The 19,898-nt window shown below is 37.8% G+C and overlaps 1 long non-coding RNA gene across 2 annotated transcripts in view; it reads right to left on the bottom strand.

Annotated features, from left to right (window-relative positions):
- Positions 1–19,898, bottom strand: part of LOC102153697 — a 113,332-nt gene that overhangs the window by 33,468 nt on the left and 59,966 nt on the right. For both annotated transcript variants that reach the window (XR_005363138.1, XR_005363139.1), the window contains exon 2: positions 7,364–7,520. This is a non-coding gene — a long non-coding RNA (uncharacterized LOC102153697). The remainder of the gene's footprint in view (positions 1–7,363; positions 7,521–19,898) is intronic.

The following is a 19,898-nucleotide window of genomic DNA, read 5'->3' as shown; positions in this document are numbered from 1 at the left end:
AAGGTGTCCTGCCCACCACTCTAACTGAGCTTTGGCATATCATCCAAACCTCCACACTGCCTAGGTCACTGAATCAAGCTTGAAACTTCATTACTAAAATTAAAACTTGTTTTGTCCATCCTTCTGCAGAGATTGCTGCCCTTTTCACAAAATTTCTGGCCTTTATTATTCCAAGAATCTTGATCTGACCAGGCCAAACAGATGTGATGCTCTGCAATCAGATCAAACTCAACAGGTTTATTTATTATTTTTTAAAAAGATTTTATTTATTTATTCATGAGAGACACAGAGAGAGAGAGGCAGAGACATAGGCAGAGGGAGAAGCAGGCTCCACACAGGAAGCCCGACGTGGGACTCGATTCTGGGACTCCAGGATCTTGCCCTGAGCCAAAGGCAGATGCTCAACCTCTGAGCCACCCAGGGATCCCCCGATCTCAACATATTTAAAATAAAACCCACACCTTTTCTTCAATACGAGCTTCCCAATTTTGTAAGCCACCTAGGCCAAGCCCTTAGACAGCTTTGGATCTTCCTTTTTCATCCTTGAGATCTGGTTTTCCCTCCACGCAACAAATTCAACCACTCCTACCCCAGGACTAAGACAGGGTCTGGCAGAAAAAGAAAGGGAACTATCTATGCCAACTCTTCCATGAATTGGCCAGATGATCCTGAGTTCAGGATCACTTTAAAGATGCTTTAAGAATTCAGAGAAGAACTGTATCCTTGTGAACTAAGAATGTTCAAGAAACATGATATGCACTTGCACAGACTTTGAAGAAATGCTAGTGTCTAAATTGGTAGCTGCTGAATGGCATGTGTCTACAGAATAGTCAGCCTTCTAATCATCTGATTTATTGTTCCTACTTATCTTTAGTGCCTTTTGTCAATTCCTAGTCTCCCTATGTTAGATTTGACGTTATGTGTGTATTCTAAGCAGGAAGCACTTTAAAAATGAAGCCATGCCTTTTAGTACCAGTTATTCACTAGAGTTTAAGAATTTCTCCTTTTCATTGAAAAGGAACATACAGTTCTCTTGATACTGTATAGCCTAAAGGAAAATGGGCTGTCGGCAAAAAGAGGTAATTTAGCCAGAATTCCTGTGCTCTGTACTTGAGCTATAAACAGGGTCTTCATAAGGGCCTTGTGCACTTTTAAACTTTAATAACTCAGGTTGTGCGTGTTAGAGACACAATCTGTAAACGGTACTCAAAAGTAAATGTATTAAAGTTTAGGACAACTACATTACACAATTGCACACAATATGTACTCATTTCAGATCCTGTGACAAATGAAATATGGCCAGCAGAATTGAAGTTCATGACAGCTCTAAGAAGAAAATTGAATTTGCCTTTAAATTCCATTTACAGTATACTATCACGTCTACCTCGTATGCTTTTGAAGTTAAAAGTTTAATAATGGCACAGAGACTTTATAAAGATCCTGTACTTGAATTCAGTGATAAGTATAGTTTGAGAGAACATCACACCATCTCTTAGCAAAAATAATATACCTGCTTACTTTGGCTGCTTTTAAAACAGCTTCAGAAACAGAAAGTATAGTAAGTCTCCACAGTTAGTACAACTCAGTAAACAACAATAAAGCAGAATATCTGAAACCTGAGTCTAGTTCCAAGCTTTGCCAATAGCTTGGCTGTGTGATTCAGGAAAATCAATTCCCTCTCCTGTCCCTCAGGTTTTTTCATTCCATGTAAAAACAGAGTTACATCGGCCACCAATTCTTTGTCACATGGTGTATGTGTGTGTCTGTGTGTCCAAAGAAAGGAGTTACCGTCTACATTTTCCTAGTCAAAAGTCTATTCCAGTGTATCTCAATATGAAGACAAAACACTAGGAAGAAGCACAAAATAAATGGAGTGTTACTATTTTCTTCCTTGTTTCCCAAACTGGAGGTGGCAAATGTACCAAAAAAATCTGGGTGTGTGCATTTCAGAGGGAGAACAAGAATGAGGTTCTCTTAAAGTCCTTGCTGAATACATAGAGCAGAGAGCTGGGACAGAGTTACACAATTTGCAGATTGCTTTGGCTGGTCTCCGTGTGCTTTGCAAAGTGATTCATTTCCTTTATTTGGTCAAGATAGAGAAATATTGGGCACAAATTTGATGTGGTTTTTGATTGAAATAGTTTATCAGATAAGTAGGTAAGATTTCAAGATAGAGGTGGAGAGCATTTTAACTTTTAAGACCAGGGCAGCTGGAGAAAATCGTGTAATCCAAAGGTGTCCATATTCGAAGCTTCCCCTTCAGGAAATCTTTTCCCCTCTTTCCTGCTTTCCTGGAGGGGCACAAATACTGTTCCATCACAACTTTCTTCCTAAGGTATCTGATAAACATCTTCACACTAAGTTGCAAGTTGCTATTAACTCCTCCAGTAGTATTGTATTTTAACAGAAGCAAGTTCTGATTTAATGATTTCAGGCAACCCTGGAGTTGGAGAAATATTTAGGGGAAGTGAATGCAAAGAGGCAGGCATTCACTTCTTGCTGAAGGCCCTGAAATTCTAGAGTGGGCAGTCTTCTTCCCAGTCAACTCTGCCCTCAGCAGTTACCTAGGCTTTACCTAAAGCCAGCCATGGGTTGCATGTGGAGTTTTGGAGAGAGTCTGGAAATGCAGATTTTTGGGTGACCTGATGGACTTCAATATTTGGAAAAATGAAGATAACATTGTTCTTCTGGAGTTTTTCTCTTTGAAGTCCTTAGATAAGGCTGTGGCAACCCGGAAAGTGGCAGAAGCAGCTAACACACCAGTTGAAGTTAACTGACGCACAGGCATTGGGTTTGGCCCCTTAGTTCTAGGGTTGCAGTATGAGGGGCCCTTGGCTCAGTAAAGACAGGATTTACTACACTTAATAGAACTTAGTCAAACAAAGAAGCACTCTATTCTGGACTGTTTATATTTGCAACCTTGAAGGCATGAATTAGAAAAAATCATCTATGCTGGTCTTGCTTGAAAAAGATTTTGTTGAAGGTTCTCCAAGCTTTGGAGTTGAATCTCTTTTCATAGTAATGATTTTGGACTACTGAAATATGTTTGTTGCCTTCATCCCATTCCAGTTTTTCATTAGGAGCTTTCCAAAAATGTTACACTATTTATTGCATTGTTATTTGCTTTGTGGTAATGTATTTGCACACTCACTCCAAACTCTCTTCCTTGGCCTATCTTTGATGCAATTGCCCTGTCTTTATGAATAGGGCAAGCAGCCAGAATGTCTCGGACAAAGAAATGTCCCAGTTTAAATGGAGCATCAATCAAAAGTACACAAGGCAAAGCTCTTTCTTCAAGTTCTCTGCTATCATTTGGGAAAAAGAGAACACCCAATGTTTCATCTTGGATACATATGGTCTTGCCCACAAAGGATAAAGCTTTTAGAATGCTCAGGGCAGCATTTACAGCATTCAGACATTTTTCAAACTTGAATTCAAGGTGTGAATTAGCATTCTTTTGGTTTGTTTCTCATATCTGCTGGCAAGCCTAAAGGATTTTACAGGTTTTACTGGGAAGTCATTTGAGCAATGCTTGGAAAAATTTGTTCTCATTTATGTTCCACCAATAGCACTAGTATCATTCTTCTAGTCCTGGTTCTTCTATCTAATCTCTCTGAATTTCAATTTCCTTGTCTACAAAAAAAATAAAGACAGAAAAATAGAGACAATATCAACTTGCATCACTAGCTGACAGGAAAAGCCCTTATACACCAAAACCCGTAACTGTAAGATACTCTCACAGAGAGCAGGAGAGAAGGAAGTACACCTCTGTTCAGCTTTTCCTTTATTCCTGGGTTCCTCGTGGGGCATTTAGCTAATACTGACATTCCTTCCAGACAGGCTGCTAAAAGGATTAAAGAAAAAAAAAACACATTTTTATTATACGAAGTCAGAAAAACATACTTGGATAAACTTTGTGCATCTCTTTAAGAAAATGTTTACAAATACCAGGATTTCTTAGTCACACTGAAGCACATGTAGTTACCACCAAGGACCATTCCCACATGACAGAAGGAAAGAGAGTCAGTGCTCAGGTGTCCCTGAACAATCTTGCTGCCTTCGGCATTGGAAATCACATTTCCCCATAACGTGTCTCAGGGTCGTCATAGACTTAGATGAGGTAATGTTACAGTGAAGTGCTCTGCTCTCTCGAAAACACTCTGCAATAGGAAACACTGTTAGGACTCTACCACCCCTACAGCACAGCTAAGATGTTAAAGTGACTCTGACTTGGTGCCTAGGATGACTTTTCAGTTATATATTGACTCAGGCCGTATGTATGCTGGCACAGGAAGTCTTGACTAGCATTTTTGTTTGCATGAAGTAGTTCTGAGTTTGGAATAGGTTAGGAAAGCTTAAGAGGTCTTTTCATTTCTTTTTTTAAGATTTTATTTATTTATTCATGAGACACAGAGAGAGAGAGAGAGAGAGAGAGAGGCAGAGACAAAGGCAGAGGGAGAAGCAGGCTCCATGCAGGGAGCCCGATGTGGGACTCGATCCCAGGACTCCAGGATCAGGCCCTGGGCCAAAGGCAGGTGCTAAACTGCTGAGCCACCCAGAGATCCCCCGGTCTTTTCATTTCTATAGCACTTTGTTTCACATATGGGTCTCAGGATTTGAGGCTATCTTAAAATCCCCCAAACCTTGCTAAATTCTCTTTCAAGATCTGTTCCATCTGTATCCAGTTCTGATCATCGGAAAGTGTACCTCTGGGCTCTAAATTACAATCTGCTTCCTTGAAACTGCTTTTTAAGAGTGTTAGGTGAACAGTACTTTTCTTCTGATAATAGTCATTCACACTTATTATAGAAAGTTCTGAAAATGTGAAGAAAATATTTTAAAAATTAAACTTATCTATTGTCATAAAACCCCAAAATAACCACTTTTCTTTTAGTGCTTCCATACTCTCTAAACTATATCATATTACATATGCAACATTCTTTTCTGCTTTAAAAAAATTATGGTGAGATGTTTGAATTTGTCTGAAAACATAATTTTTTCCAACATGTTATGATAAAGACTTTCAACCTACAGAAAAGTTGGAAGAATTTTATGGTGAATGGCCATAAACCCACCACTGAGATTCGACCACTAACACTTTACTATGTTTGCGTTATCACACGTTTAGTCATCTATTCACCTCATTACCCATTTTATCTTTTTGATGCATTGTAGACATTGCAGACTTCACTATACTTCCTTCTAAATACTTCAGCATTTATATTTTTAACTACAGTCCAATCTTACTGCTTTTCTTTCAACATAAAGTTTACATACAGTGAAATACACAGATCTTAAGTATATATGCACAAAGTTTTGACAAATGCATACCTGTGTAACCTAAGCTCATATCAAGATATAGAACATTATCCTTATCCTAGAGAGTCCCCTTATGTCCAATTAATCCCTGCCTGCAACACCAAACCCTAGTTTTGCCAAGTCTTGAATTTCCTATCATTGTCTAGTCTGAAATTCATATGGTTGGGATAATACAGTATGTGCTCTTCTGTGTGAGGCCTCTGTCTTTCAGCATTTTTTTTTGAGATTTATCTATTTGCTATATTTATACACAAACAAGCAGCTATTTGTTCCTTTTTACTGCTAGTTACTATTTCATTATATGAATATACCAATTTATCCATTTTTCTACTGGATACCTAGGCTGAGCCCAGTTTTTGACCATTATGAATAAATCTGCTATAAATATTCTTAGACAAGTTATTTTGTGAATGCCAGTTTTTCTTTCATGTGAGTAAATATTTAAGAGTGGAATTTCTGGAGCTAGGGTGAGTGTATGTTTAGTTTTTAAGAAACTGTGAAACTTTACGTAAACTGGTTGTACCTATCATTTTACACTCCCAGTAGTAATGTATGAGAGTTCCAATTGGTATTTAAACCTGTCAACATTTTATGTTGTAGTCTTTTTGATACTGGTGAGTATAAAGTGAGTGAGAATAAAGTGGTATTTTATTATGCTTTTAATTTTCATTTGCATTCCTCTGATCACTAATGAGCATTTTCTCATGTGTTTGCTATTCACATTGTTCTTTTTCTAACATGTCTTCTAAAATCTTTTGCCTATTTTTAATTGGATAATTTGTCTTTTTATTATTGAGTTTAGGAGTTCATTATATATCCTGATTACCAGTCCTTTGTTTGATAATGTTTTGTGACTATTTTCTCCTGGCCTGTTCTTCATTTTCCTTTTTTTTTTTTTTTTAAAGATTTTATTTATTTATTAATGAGAGACAGAGAGAGACAGACAGACAGATAGAGGCACAGGGAGAGGGAGAAGCAGTCTCCATGCAGGGAGCCTGATGTGGGACTCGATCCTAGGTCTCCAGGATCACGCCCTGGGCTGAAGGCGGTGCTAAACCGCTGAGCCACCCGGGCTGCCCCTGTTCTTCATTTTCTTAATGGATTTTAAAACATAATTGTTTAATAATTGCAAGAAATTCAACTTTATGAATTTGTATAGTTCATTTCACCACTTCTCTACTGCTGGATACTTAAGAGTTTTTGTTTTATCTACAAATAACATTGTGATGAACATTCTTGTACATCCTTATATATGTTAAACACTCATCTGTTGTCACATGTTGAGACTCTTTTCCCATAGTTTGCCAACAGTACTTCAAATTTTTTAGAGTTTTAACTCTAAATACTTATGAGCAGAGGCTTTGCATTTAGACAGCCTAGATCCAATAAATTAGCTACAGATTTGAGCAAAATAACTTCTCTAAACCTCAATTCCCCAACTTTGTGGATTGCTGTGACAATAAAATGAGTTACAGAATTGTAGTGATTGATACAATGTCTAGCATATAGTAAGTATGTGCTTAAGAAATGTTAGATATCTTGATGATTTTTAGTATTGCTTTTATAGTTTTTAATGCTTTTTATTTTGCTAATTTAAAGATCACTGAAATATTCACTTATATTTTCTTCTAGTTTTTGACTTCTTTTTTTTTTTAAAGATTTTTATTTATTTATTCATAGAGATGCAGAGAAAGAGAGAGAGAGAGAGAGAGAGAGAGAGAAGCAGGCTCCATGCAGAGAGCCTGACGTGGGACTCGATCCAGGGTCTCCAGGATCACGCCCTGGGCTGCAGGCGGTGCCAAACCGCTGCACCACCGAGGCTGCCCTAGTTTTTGACTTCTTAAAAAATTTTCACTCAATTCATATAATCTTCAGAAATCGTTGTTTTTGTCTCCTTCATTCCCACAGTCATAGCACATTTTATGAATTATGTAACTGATTTGATATTGAATAGAACTGTCTAAGCAAGGGTATATTGTTCAACATTGCTGTGTAACAAATTTACTCCTAAACTTAGCAACTTAAAACAATAAACATTTATTACCTTAGTTTTTGAGGGTCAGGAATCCAGGAGCAGGTTATTTGGGTAGTTCTGACCCAAGCGTTTCATGGGATGCTGTTGAGATGTCAGCCAGGATTACAAGTCATTTGAAACCTTGACTGAGTTGGGGAATCTGCTTTCAAGATAAGATTCAAAGAATCTGTGGACATATTTAAAACCATCAAAAATGGTGAATAGTGTTAGTAGTTAGCATTCTTTTTGTCCCTCATCTTTTATAAAATACCTCTAGAATTTCTTTTAAATACCTCTAGAGTTTTGGGACACCTGGGTGGCTAAGTGGTTGAGCATCTGTCTTTGGCTCAAGGCATGATCCCGGGGTCCTGGGATCGAGTCCCAAGTCCTGCATCGGACTCTTCTCCTCCCTCTGCCTATGTCTCTGCCTCTGTCTCTGTGTCTCTCATGAATAAATAAATAAAATCTTAAAAAAAATACCTCTAGAGTTTTTATTATGACTTAGTTTTGACAGAGACATTCTTCATCATATTAGGTACAAAATCTTTAATGCCTGTGTTTCTAATAATTTCTTATATTGAATAGCTTTATCAGGTTCCTCCTGACACAGAGTATTTTCTTCCTTTAACCTGTTCATGTAAGAAATAGCACTGATCAATTTCCTAATGTTAGACCATTCTCGTAATCTCAGAGTAAATAGTACCTGATTTGTTGATATTTTTAGACAGGATTTTTTTTCAGGAATTTTGTTTTGATATTTATGTGTGAATCCATCCTCTTATGGGTCCCTATTCTGCTTCATATACATGTCTTTTAAGCAACATGCAATTAGAATCTGATATCTGATACACAACACAAAATATGCTTTAGTTATTAACATTTTTGTGGCTTTAGACAGACTTTACATTAAAAATTATTTTTGCAATATTTTTCTTTCAAAAAATGTTTTTCATTGTTTTGTTCTGTTAGCTGTACTCCTACTCCTCTACACCTCCACTCCCTCCCTGCATGTACTCACCCTTCTCCTCAAAAAATACTTCATATATTGCATTTATTTCAAGGATCACATTTTCATTGATTATTTAAGCTTAATTCTTTAAATGGGTCATATGTTAACTGCTAGTCCTTCCATAGCACAATTTCTCCTATTTTTGATCTGTGTTTAATTTACATTTTGTTAGAGTTCATTTTCATGTTAACTGTTCAAAACGATGGGACGCCTGGGTGGCTCAGTGGTTGAGCATCTGCCTTTGGCCCAGGGCATGATCCTAGAGTCCTGGGATCAAGTCCCACATCGGGCTCCCTGCATGGAGCCTGCTTCTCCCTCTGCCGGTGTCTCTGCCTCTCTCTCTCTCTCTGTGTCTCTCATGAATAAATAAATAAAATCTTAAAAAAGAAATGGATGCTACACGTCTAGATAACTTTGCTCAACAACACAAGGAGGAGTCTCTGAGTCAGAGAGACCCAGGGTTATGGCAATTTGGGAGTCTTAAAATCCCAAGGCTATATCTTATCAATGGGTAACAACTGTCCAGTAAGGTTTTACAGGGAATGTAAAGCAGGCAGGTTCTCTAAATGGTTTAAAATTTCGCTTGTTTGGACTATTTCTAAAATGAATGGATATGTAAAACCTGAGTGTGGTGCCATTGGGCTTTTGAACTAACAAATCTCAGCCTACAGTGAAGAAATAAACAACCTAGGGACCAATGTACAGAGGCCATATTTGGCCCTTGTCTCTTTTGGTGACTATTTTTCACATCTCTAATCTCTAAATATCCAAGCATGGGAGGGCTCAGTCCTTGGACTTCCTCTCTATCTACACTCACTTTGTAAGTGGTATTGAGTATTACAACTTCCCAATTTATATCTCCAGCCTAGATCTCCCCTCAATTTGACACTGGTATATCCAGTTGTCTATCTGACATGTCCATCTAGATATCTAATAAGTAACTCATATTTAACATGTATGTTCAAAACCAAATCCTCACGTGCAGCCATATTTGTTTTCACACAGTCTTCCCCAATGCAGTGAATGTCAACTCTATTCTTCCAGTTTCTCAGACCAAAAATCTAAAGTTGTCCTTGGCTCCTCTTTCTTTTGTATCATATTTAATCTGTTAGCAATCATGTGGCTGTATCTTCAGGATTTATTCAGGATACTGTCACTTTTCACTACCTCCATTGCTATTTCCCTGGTCAAAACCACTAGTATTTTTTGTCTTGACTATTTCAATAGTCTTTTAACTGATCTCCCTGACCCTACCATTGCTTTTTCCCTCCAAAGTCTATTTTCACTAAAACTGCCAGAGTGATCCTTTAAAAATCATATCAATTTACTTCTCTGTCCCAAGCCCTTCAATAGTTTCATTCGTCTCAGTAAAAGCCCAAATTCTTTGAATGCTTTACAAGGTCTAAGTAGTCTAGTATCTCATTATACCACTAACCTCATTTCCCAAAACCTCCTTCTTCACACTCTGTTTCATCCAGACTTGCCTCCTGGCTAGTTCACACTCTGCTTCATCCAGACTTGCCTCCTGGCTAGTTCAACATTCTAGGCATGCTTGAACTTGATGGTTCCTCTACCTAGAACTCTTGTGCCAGATTCATCAAGGCTATTTTGGGTCTTAGCTTAATATAACCTTATCAGTGACATTTCCCTAGCCATCATTTTAGAAAGTGACCTCCCTATTCCTATTCCAGACACTCTTTATCTCCCTTCTCTATTTTTCTTTTGGTTTACGTGTTTATTCTTAATCTCCTCCAGTCTAAAATATAAGCTCCAAGAGAACAAGGATAGAACAGTGCTTGGCATATTGTAGGTACTTAAAAATATTTGTTTTTAAAACTGGCTTCAACGTATGTATGCAAGAAACTTGGATTTTAGAAAATAAGACATCCAATTCAACCCTAACCTGTGCCAGGCAGTGGTCTCTCTTCAGCTTGCCAGGCAACATAACTTGATCAACACGTGCAAGTTCTTGATTTCAGCTAAGAGGAGGTGTCCAGCCTCTGTATTGCCTGGTCTCTATGGCAAGGATGTATTTAGATAGCTTTAAGACAGTGCTCTTTGTTCATATACATCTATTCATATCATTCCTTTAAGCTCACTGGCACTCACTTCCTACCTTTTGAATAACACCTTAAGATAGTTTTCTTTTCTTTTTATTTTTTTAAATTTTATTTACTTATTCATGAGAGACACAGAGAGAGACAGAGAGGCAGAGACACAGGCAGAGAAAGAAGCAGACTCCATGCAGGGAGCCCGACGTGGACTCAATCCCAGGTCTTCAGGATCACGCCCTGGGCTGAAGGCAGCGCTAAATCGCTGAGCCACCTGGGCTGCCCAATAGTTTTCTTTTAAAGTAAACTAATAAACATTTATTTTAGAAAATTTTGAAAATCAAAGAAAATATGAGAAAAAAATCACGGTCTCCCTATGCCATCATTATTAGCATTTTATATTTCTTTATAGTGTTTATTATTACAATCATTATTAGCATTTTATATTTCTTTATAGTCTTGTTTACTCAAAAAATTTATATTGTTCACATAATCATAACTATACTGATTCTTATATTTTTCATTTGAATATATCACAAGTGAATAAAGTTTTCAAGTACTCTAAGGAGCTACAATGATTTTGGGAGACTTAAACACTGAATTGGTAAACATTCAGCTAACCATTCTTTTGAAGGAAATCTGGATTGAGCAAATTGCTTTCCCAGAGGCAGTCTCTCTAGGACAGCTGCTTAAACCAAAGAGGCTAATAATTATATTGAAACTGGATGGTCTTGTAAAAGGGTATCTGGTTTGCCATTAAAAATTATAATTGCATTAACCTCAGGCTTCTGGCAGATGAAGCACTAAGGCTGACCTTTCTGCATTCCTTACTCATGTCTACCTGTAACTGTGACTTTGTAGGAAGGGGGCCTATCTCTTGGAGGTGAGGTAAGAGGGGACCCTCCAGCTGTCATGAGTGAAATGATCACTTTAATTTAATTACAGGTTTTCTTCAATGGGCTGGATGTTGTTAAAGTGATTTTGTCTGTCATTTCTCCTGAAAGTTTGTGATCAGTTTGGTTAGTCCTTTGATATTAATAGTCTCTTTCTTGATTCCAATTAAGTTACCAGTACCTAAGCAAAATAGCCATTAAGAGCTATGGAAATGTAATTGCTCCACCAACTGGTCAGCTATAATATTTTATTACAGCAACAGAAATAAAAACAATACTGTTTACCTATAGGAGAACTTCTTCAAAAGTAAGTACATGTAAAAATAGGAATAAGTTTTTAAGAAAAGGTTATTCTTTGAAACCTGTAATTGTGAAGTCCATTGTTTTTCCTTCTTGTTGAATATTCTTTTCAAAACTTCTTTTTCTAAGTTATATTCCAAATTCCAATGTGTTTATTAAATTAATGTTCTTGTTCCTTATGTGAGCTAGTGAGTGAAATAGACTTAAGGTGGGACATTTCCCAAGAGTATTTAATATTAAAAGGGAACCCTGGGGATCCCTGGGTGGCTCAGCAGTTCAGCGCCTGCCTTTGGCCCAGGGCATGATCCTGGAGTCCTGGGATCGAGTCCCGCATTGGGGTCCCAGCATGGAGCCTGCTTCTCCCTCTGCCTGTATCTCTGCCTCTCTCTCTCTCTCTCTCTCTCTGTGTCTATCATGAATAAATAAATAAAATCTTTAAAAAAATTTTTAAAAAGGGAACCCTTAGTTAACCCCAAAGCATACCAAATTAGTTAATCTAAAAAACAAAGTAAAACATCACCTAACTATTTAGGTATGTGGAGTTTTTACAGATATTGCTCTGTTCGTGGCAATTTAAAAGAAAGAATATTTCTAACAATTGTTTTTTTTAATCTTTTTATTTATTCTTCCCACCCATTAAGTCACTAAGCCCTCTTTGTGAAAAGAAAATAGTCTATTATGTTTTTGCTTCTTAGAGCTTTTCCCAAGACAGACTACTTCTCTCAGCACCGTGACAATCCTCCATAAGAAAGAGGCTGCTGAGACATGGCCGAAGAGGCGGCGGAAACCTGGGAGTCTGGTTTCTCCTTTGCCATCAGCCTCCTGTGTCGATTCGGGAGCCTATGGAACTTTTCTGGCTGAGTCTCCTTATCCATTACTCGAGGCCTACTTCTAGCACTAAGGATTCTATGACTTCACCTTGTCCATGAGTTGCAATGACACATATGAATAAAAAGGCATAAGATTCTTCATGAAATGTGGATACTTTAGAGCTTTGTATTGAGTATTGATTATAAAAGAATTTCTGCCAAATACCATGTGATGAATGTGAGGAATGGTTAGATTTATGTGTGTTTATATGGTGGGATATATACAGACACATACACATTTATTTACAGACACCATCCTTCTTATCCAACTCACCTCACATGATGCTGACAATGGACTACAGTATCCCTTTTTTCACTCAAAGTTCTCTAAAGGAATGTCTTTAAATGCTCAAAGCCTACCAACTAAATGGACTCAACAAAGTCATCTGTCTCCATGCCTCTAGAAAACATGGTGGTTAAACCACCTCATAAAGATTTGTGTTATCAAGTGACAATTCATTCATTTATTCATTCATGATATATTTATCGAGCATTTAATGTCTGCCAGCTCCTGTGAAAGGAACCACATTTCTTAAAGAAAGAGGGAAAGAATGAGGAGGAGAATTCCTTAGGAAATGGTGACAGAATAGGGCAAATTATTTGGGAGTTCATCCACTAAAACTGTGGTACTTTAAAATGACTAACTCTAAATGCTGAACCTGCAAAGAAGAAAAAATCGAGCATGAGAATACCTTTTGCAAATTTTTGGTTACAAGAGGGTGTGGTGGTAAACAGGAGGTGGTGGTGTTTCAAGGTATCAAGGACAACATAATATCTGTCTAGAAAATAGACGGTGGTAAGACGTCACTTAAACATGAAGCACTAAGTAAACTGCTATGCCTTAGGAATTGGATGGGAAATGTCACTCAAAGGAGAAGAAAAAATCTGGATAAGCCAAAAATCAGAATAAATGTAAATGCCCAAGCACAAAACAATTATACTGAAAAATGTTATTTCCTGACAAAAGTGTGTCAGAGGCAGCAGGGGAGAATTCATGAAGGCTCAAGGCCCCTGATTTTCTTCTACACTTTTGTGACTTGCTGCCCACCAACGCGAACTCCACCCCTCTCGCCCACACCAGCCAATGCACCCTCTTGCATTCTCCAAGTGCTGGCTATCCATGACTCGTCCTATACCTCATCTTGTTCTCAAGCCTCCCGGAAAACACACTCCCACCAGCACTTCAGGGTTCAGGTTAGCATACAAGACTCAGGCTGCTTCCATCTTCTGTGTTTCTCTTTCACCACCTGAGGACCATCACCTGCCTGCTCTTCTGCAGCAGCCAAATCTGGGTGAATACCAGAACCTGAGGGTGAATGACAGCTTTCTCTTTCTTGCTAAATTTTGGGGGCATTTCTTTTTTTCTTTTTTTTAAGATTTTATTTATTTATTCATGAGACACACACACACACACACACACACACACACACAGATGCAGAGACACAGGCAGAGGGAGAAGCAGGCTCCATGCAGGGAGCCCGACATAGGACTTGATCCTGGGACTCCAGGATCACGCCCCTGGGCTACAGGAGGCGCTAAACCGTTGGGCCACCGGGGATGCCCTTTGGGGGCATTTCTAAAGCTCCTGGGGTGTTCAGCCTGCCTCCCCCCAGTGCTTTTCCACAAAGCAAAATGTTAAGCAGCCTATTTCCAGAACTGCTTCTGTAGAATCAGGCCCTGAGGAAGGCATTGAACTGCCTGCAAACTGCCTCAGAAGCCCGTGCTTTTCAGGAGCCAGGTGAAGTGTAGGTATAGTTGCCACTGGTTCCATCTGAGCAGCACTGGTCAGTGGGAATGTGTGCTTATGCTTCCCAGGCTTCTAGGTGTGACTGTATTATTTTTTTTCCCTAAGCTTCACCTTGCAAAGCAGTCACTGCAGGAGGTTATGCATGTATTCTGATGACGCTAAGCACAGCTTTGAAATTCTTCTTTGGTAATTTAAGAATGAATTTATATCAAGAAAATCAGGGTCAATTTACAGCCGCACCCCTTTCCAAAACCAGTTCTACTCAATTCAGCTGGCCTCTGCATGAATTTCTTACCTCAGAAATCAAATCTATTTTCTCTGAAGATATTCAAAAGAAAGTGCCATAGGCTTTGAATACCACTCCAAGAAGGGGGCTCCAAAAGTTTGCCAAGAATTGTAACACCTACGTCTCCCAGGGATACCATTTTGATTTATTTGGGTGGATTAAGTCTGTAATATTTATTTTAAGAAAATCAAGCACACCACACAATATTTGGTTCCCTGGCAGAGGATCTCATTTCTCCAAGGAGGGTCACATATCTTGGAAAAACCTTTAAGTTTCTCATTGTCTCAGAATTCCTTACACTGATATTTGATCACTAAGTAAAATAACAGTTTATTTTTAATCAAGTTGGTTCATTTCCAATATGTTTAGGAACTTGACCTCTGAACTTCTACAACTCGGACTAAACATTCATCCTAGTGCTTACTCTACTAGGTACTATGGAAGATCTAAAAATTGATCCTCCAAGACCCAGTTTGACATCCCAAGACACTAAACTGACATCTGACCCCAAAGTTTTACATATTACTCCCTGTATAATTTCCACATGAACTAGCACTGAGATTGTTGAATTGAGGTGTCACTGAGAGACAATACACTGTAATATGTTTTATATCTAAAATTACTTGACATCTAAAATTATTTGACATCTGATTTCTAGGAAGGATTCCCTCTTTTCTTTTAAACAAAATACAAATATGACAAAACAAAGCAAAAATAGAGAACTCTATATTGTCACCTCCTTTGAATTTTTTCATATTATATGAGAAAAATCACAGAAATACCTTAAATAGATAAAATTAACATCTGATTAATATAGCAGTGATTACAGAAAAACATATGAAAGTATTGTGGGTGATTAAATGCTGCTTCCTCCCATCTCAAAACTAGTGTTCTCTATCAATGTGTGTACAATAGAATAAAGGCATCATTTCCATAAAGATTTTTTTATCCAGAGTCTTCACAGGGACAGGTGATATTTCTTCAATACAACATTTAAAATATTGTTTAAATAAAACATTAATGAGTTAGATAATAATGTTACTTTTGTTCATTAGCCAGAATAAATGGGATATTCCAAAATGACAGCAGTTGGCTGATGGATGATATTAAATTCCCTTAACAATAACTTTTTCCAACATTATTAAAATTTTCAAACATAAATCAAAGTTCTAAAACTTTTTACAATGAGTTTACCCACCATCTAGATATTACCCACTTACCCACCATCTATATATTACCATTAACATATTTCTATTTTTGCCTTATCACATATTACCCATTCCTCAGTCTGTCTTATCTTTTCTTATTTTACTTTTTTTAAGCTTTTCAAAGTAAACTATAGCACATGTCTTCCTAAATACTTCACACATATCATTAACTGGAGTTCAATATTTATGGATTTTTTCTTTTGAAGTAAAATTTATACATGATGAAATGCACAAATCTTAAATGTACATGCACTGAGTTTTGACAAATGCAGACACCTGTGTAACACAAACTTCTATCAAAATATAAAACATTACCCTTACTGCAGAAAGTTCCCTCATGTTCTTTCTAGTTAATTCCTGCCCCAATCCCCACAGATTAGCTTTTAACATGAAGGTTTTGAAAAATTTGATGAAATTTTAATATCTTCCTCTCCTCATAATAATAATGTACCTAAAATATTTACATCAAATATGATGGGGCATGCTTGGAATTTATTAACATAAGAGACTTAAGTTTTACTTTGTATTGTTAGTGGTGTACATCAAGAAGGAACAAGGTTAGCTTAGTGGTTAAAATAATTTTCTTTGCAAAATTACCAAGTAAAACATGTTGTCCCCACACCACATCATGCCTATGCATCTTATATGTAAAAACAATTGACCCTGGGTCTTTGTGGAATAGGTTGTTTGCCTTCCCCATTGCTTGGGGGCCACAAAGAGAAAATAAGGCTGTCAGTCACATCCTTTAGCCTATTCCTCCCAAGATCTATCTTGCCTCTGTCAGCATGAGACTTTTTGCCTTCTTCCATCAGTTTGGAAGGAAAGGACAGGACAACTCCAAGAGAACTGCCTTTCAGTTGGGTTTAATATGGGGTTCTAGGAAAGGGAAGTGTTAATGTTGAGAAAGCTCCTCTAGCTGAAATGGAATGACGGAAGAAGCCATAAGTGTGTGCTTTGGCATAGTTTTAGGCCAGAGAAACAAAGGCAAAGAAGGTGAAGCTGACGGGGGAGAAAAAAAGGAAAGGAAAGAAAAAGATGAACACTGAGAAAACATTTGGGAGAGATTCCCTAGTTCTTTCTTTATAAAGTTATCTTCCAGCAGCTAATGTTCAGCCCTGAGGGCTGCTGACTACTAGGCTCTAACTCCTAAGACATCTGCCAGTGATCTCTGTGTTTGTCCCCTTCATGCAGGACAAACCCACCAAAGCATAAGAACTCTGCACCCTTTTTGAGAGTGATAGGATGACCTGATGGTTCCAGCCACAGAGCAAGACAGGGTAACAAAGGAGTTGAAACTGTCTGGCAGTAATTGTTGGCACTTTACTACTGGGATGGTTTGTCTTTATGGCTGTCAAAAAAACTGTTTAGAATAAACAAAAATATAAAATATTGTTATGCCTCCATTTTCTTTATCTTAGCTTTGACATATATAATAGTTCTAATGTACATTAAATAAAATTAAAAAAATTTGTTGTTTATTTAAGATTTAGAGTAATGTCTAGCCCCAAGGGGGGCCTGAACCTACAACTCCAAGATCAAGAGTTGTATGTATGTTCCACTGACTGAGCCAGCCAGGTGCCCCTATATAACGGTTCCTGAGCTTTGAATTGTTTGCTTTTGTAACTGTTGGATATAGAAAATGTTACATACATAGACAATCATAGACAATGTCAATGCCTGTATATACAATGTTATAATGACTCAAGGAACTTACTTTTAATTTATAACTTGCTCAGGTTCATTAATGTGCCAATTCTTTTTTTTTTTTTAAGTAAGCTCTACATCCAAAGTGGGACTTGAACTCATAACCCTGAGATCAAGAGTCACATGCTCTACCAACTGAGCCAGTGATGCACCTCAATGTGCTAATTCTAACAACTACTTTTTAAAAGATGAGAGAGACTCAGGAATACAGATACTACTCGAAGTCATTACACTCCCAAGTCAGATGTATTCAGAAAGCCACTCTCTTTGGATTTTTATTATTTAGCCTCTGCCTCTTGAAAATATAAGGTATCTGTCCCTGCCTTAGTCAAAGCTGTTGACAATAACTTTTTCTTTCATTTGACAAAAGGATCTGTATTAGGAAATGCTATGCAGATCAACTCAACTTCCTAAAAAGACTTCCCTTACCCCTCACCCTCTCCAACCCAGTCTCCCACCACAAAAACACTCTGACTTTCCAACAAGCCTCCTCTGATCTCTTTTCCTGCACTATATATCAGACTTCCCCAAAAAGAAATTGGAAGGAATTCACAACTACCCACCACATCCAAGTCCAAAGCTCTAGATTAGAGAGCTCCTGGGAAGTACAGGGTTTATGAAAACAATCAAGCCTCTCCTGAAAGCAATAGGATGAGCCCACTGTCTGGAATATATGAAGTACTTAATGAAAATATGAGGAATGAATGAATGAATGAATGAGGTCCAGTAGGCACTTAACAAAAGAAATGAAGACAATCTCTGCTCTCAAAGGGCCTACAGTCTGTTTGGAAAGATAGAAAACACTATCAAATGCCTGAAGAGTACTTATAGAAATAGCCTTTGAACACTCAAACTAATTTTACTAATTTTGTGCCAACTTGGTCCATTAAGACCAATGAGCAATACCTGAGTTAGATGAAGCCAGTCCTGAAAGAATGCCTAAGGAAGGGGATTTTGAATGGGATTTGAGGTTAATGAATCATGGTAACTGGTGAGCATGGGGACGGGAGGAGAGGCAGCAGGAATATAATGTGTAAAGGCTTAGAAAAGGGGATTTGCTCTCTGGAGCAGAAATTTCATTAAGAAATAAAAGTGAGGTTGGTGAGATAAAGGACAGAAAGAAAAAGGTATATGTCTTTTTTATTTTTTGTGTATGTTTTGATGAATTTTGAATATAATGCATCTATAAGCTTGCAAGTTGGGAAGAATCCTGTAAAAACACTGGTTAAAGAAAGATAAAGTTGTTACTCTGCTGGTTATCATTAGGGAGGCAAGTCTAGGACTGGAAAACCAGGCTAACTTTGGGATAAAGTTAGCACCAGGGGCGAGGTCCAGAGGAAGGAAATGGGAGATGGGAATGGAAAGGAGGATCCGCTTCTAGTAAGTGAATACTGAAGCAAGACCTGAAAATTACTCCTGACCTACAGTATCTATCACTTCAAAACTTCAAGCTTCTAGGTATAGATTTGCATAGAGAATGAACATAGTGAGGTTATGTTTTCCTCTCTGCTTGCTAGACCTTTCTTATACCTATCAAGAAAAGAACTTGCTTAGACTTGTATCTGATCTTGCCAATCTATTTTCATCTTCTCTAAGAAGTGAATGAGAGGGATGCCTGGGTGGCTCAGCAGTTGAACACCTCTCTTTGGCCCAGGGTGTGATCCTGGAGTCCCGGGATCGAGGCCCACATCGGGCTCCCTGCATGGAGCCTGCTTCTCTCTCTGCCTCTCTCTCTGTGTCTCTCATAAATAAATAAATAAAATCTTAAAAAAAAAAAAAAAGAGAAGTGAATGAGAGATTTTCTTCTGGAGTCAACCTATTCAAATTATTTTTGGATTCCTCTGTTTCTTAAAATTTTCGAGCTGTCAACTCTTTTCAGACTTCAAACTTAATGACAGACTTCAGACTGAAACTTAATGACATAACCATTTAAGACTATATGAGTAGTTACTTCAACCAAATCAATGTGATCAAGAATGTTTGAATTTATCTGAAGATTGATTTATCCTAACATTTCTGGACCTTTGGTTAGGAATTTAGAAGAATGTTTGATTCTGGCAGTGATACCTAGTGGTTTGGGGCCACCCAACAAGGATTTGAATCCTGGCTGTGCAACTTATTGGCCGTGTAACTTTATCTACTTCTGTAAGCCTCAGTTTCTTTATCAGTAAAATGGGGAATGATAATACCTCATAGAACAGCAGTTCTTAAGGTGTGACCCCAGATTAGCCTCATCATAACTATATCTAAGAACTTGTTAGAAATGTAAATTCTCAGGCCCCACACCAAATTTACTGAATCAGAAACTGCTGGCAGGGTCCAGTATCCTCTAGCTGATTCTGATGTTAGTCACAATTTGAGAACCACTCTTATAAGGTAGGCATTTCATACTAACAGGGATTGTAATAAGTAAACAAGATACCACACCTAAAGTATTTGGTGCAGACTTGGAACAGATTAACTGTTCTGTAATTGACAGAGATAATCATGGAGGCAGT

Source organism: Canis lupus, chromosome 8 (assembly GCF_011100685.1).
Source record: "Canis lupus familiaris isolate Mischka breed German Shepherd chromosome 8, alternate assembly UU_Cfam_GSD_1.0, whole genome shotgun sequence".
NCBI classification, from domain to species: domain Eukaryota; kingdom Metazoa; phylum Chordata; class Mammalia; order Carnivora; family Canidae; genus Canis; species Canis lupus.
Note: the sequence above shows the minus strand (reverse complement) of the source record. Positions and strands in the feature narration are given on the sequence as shown.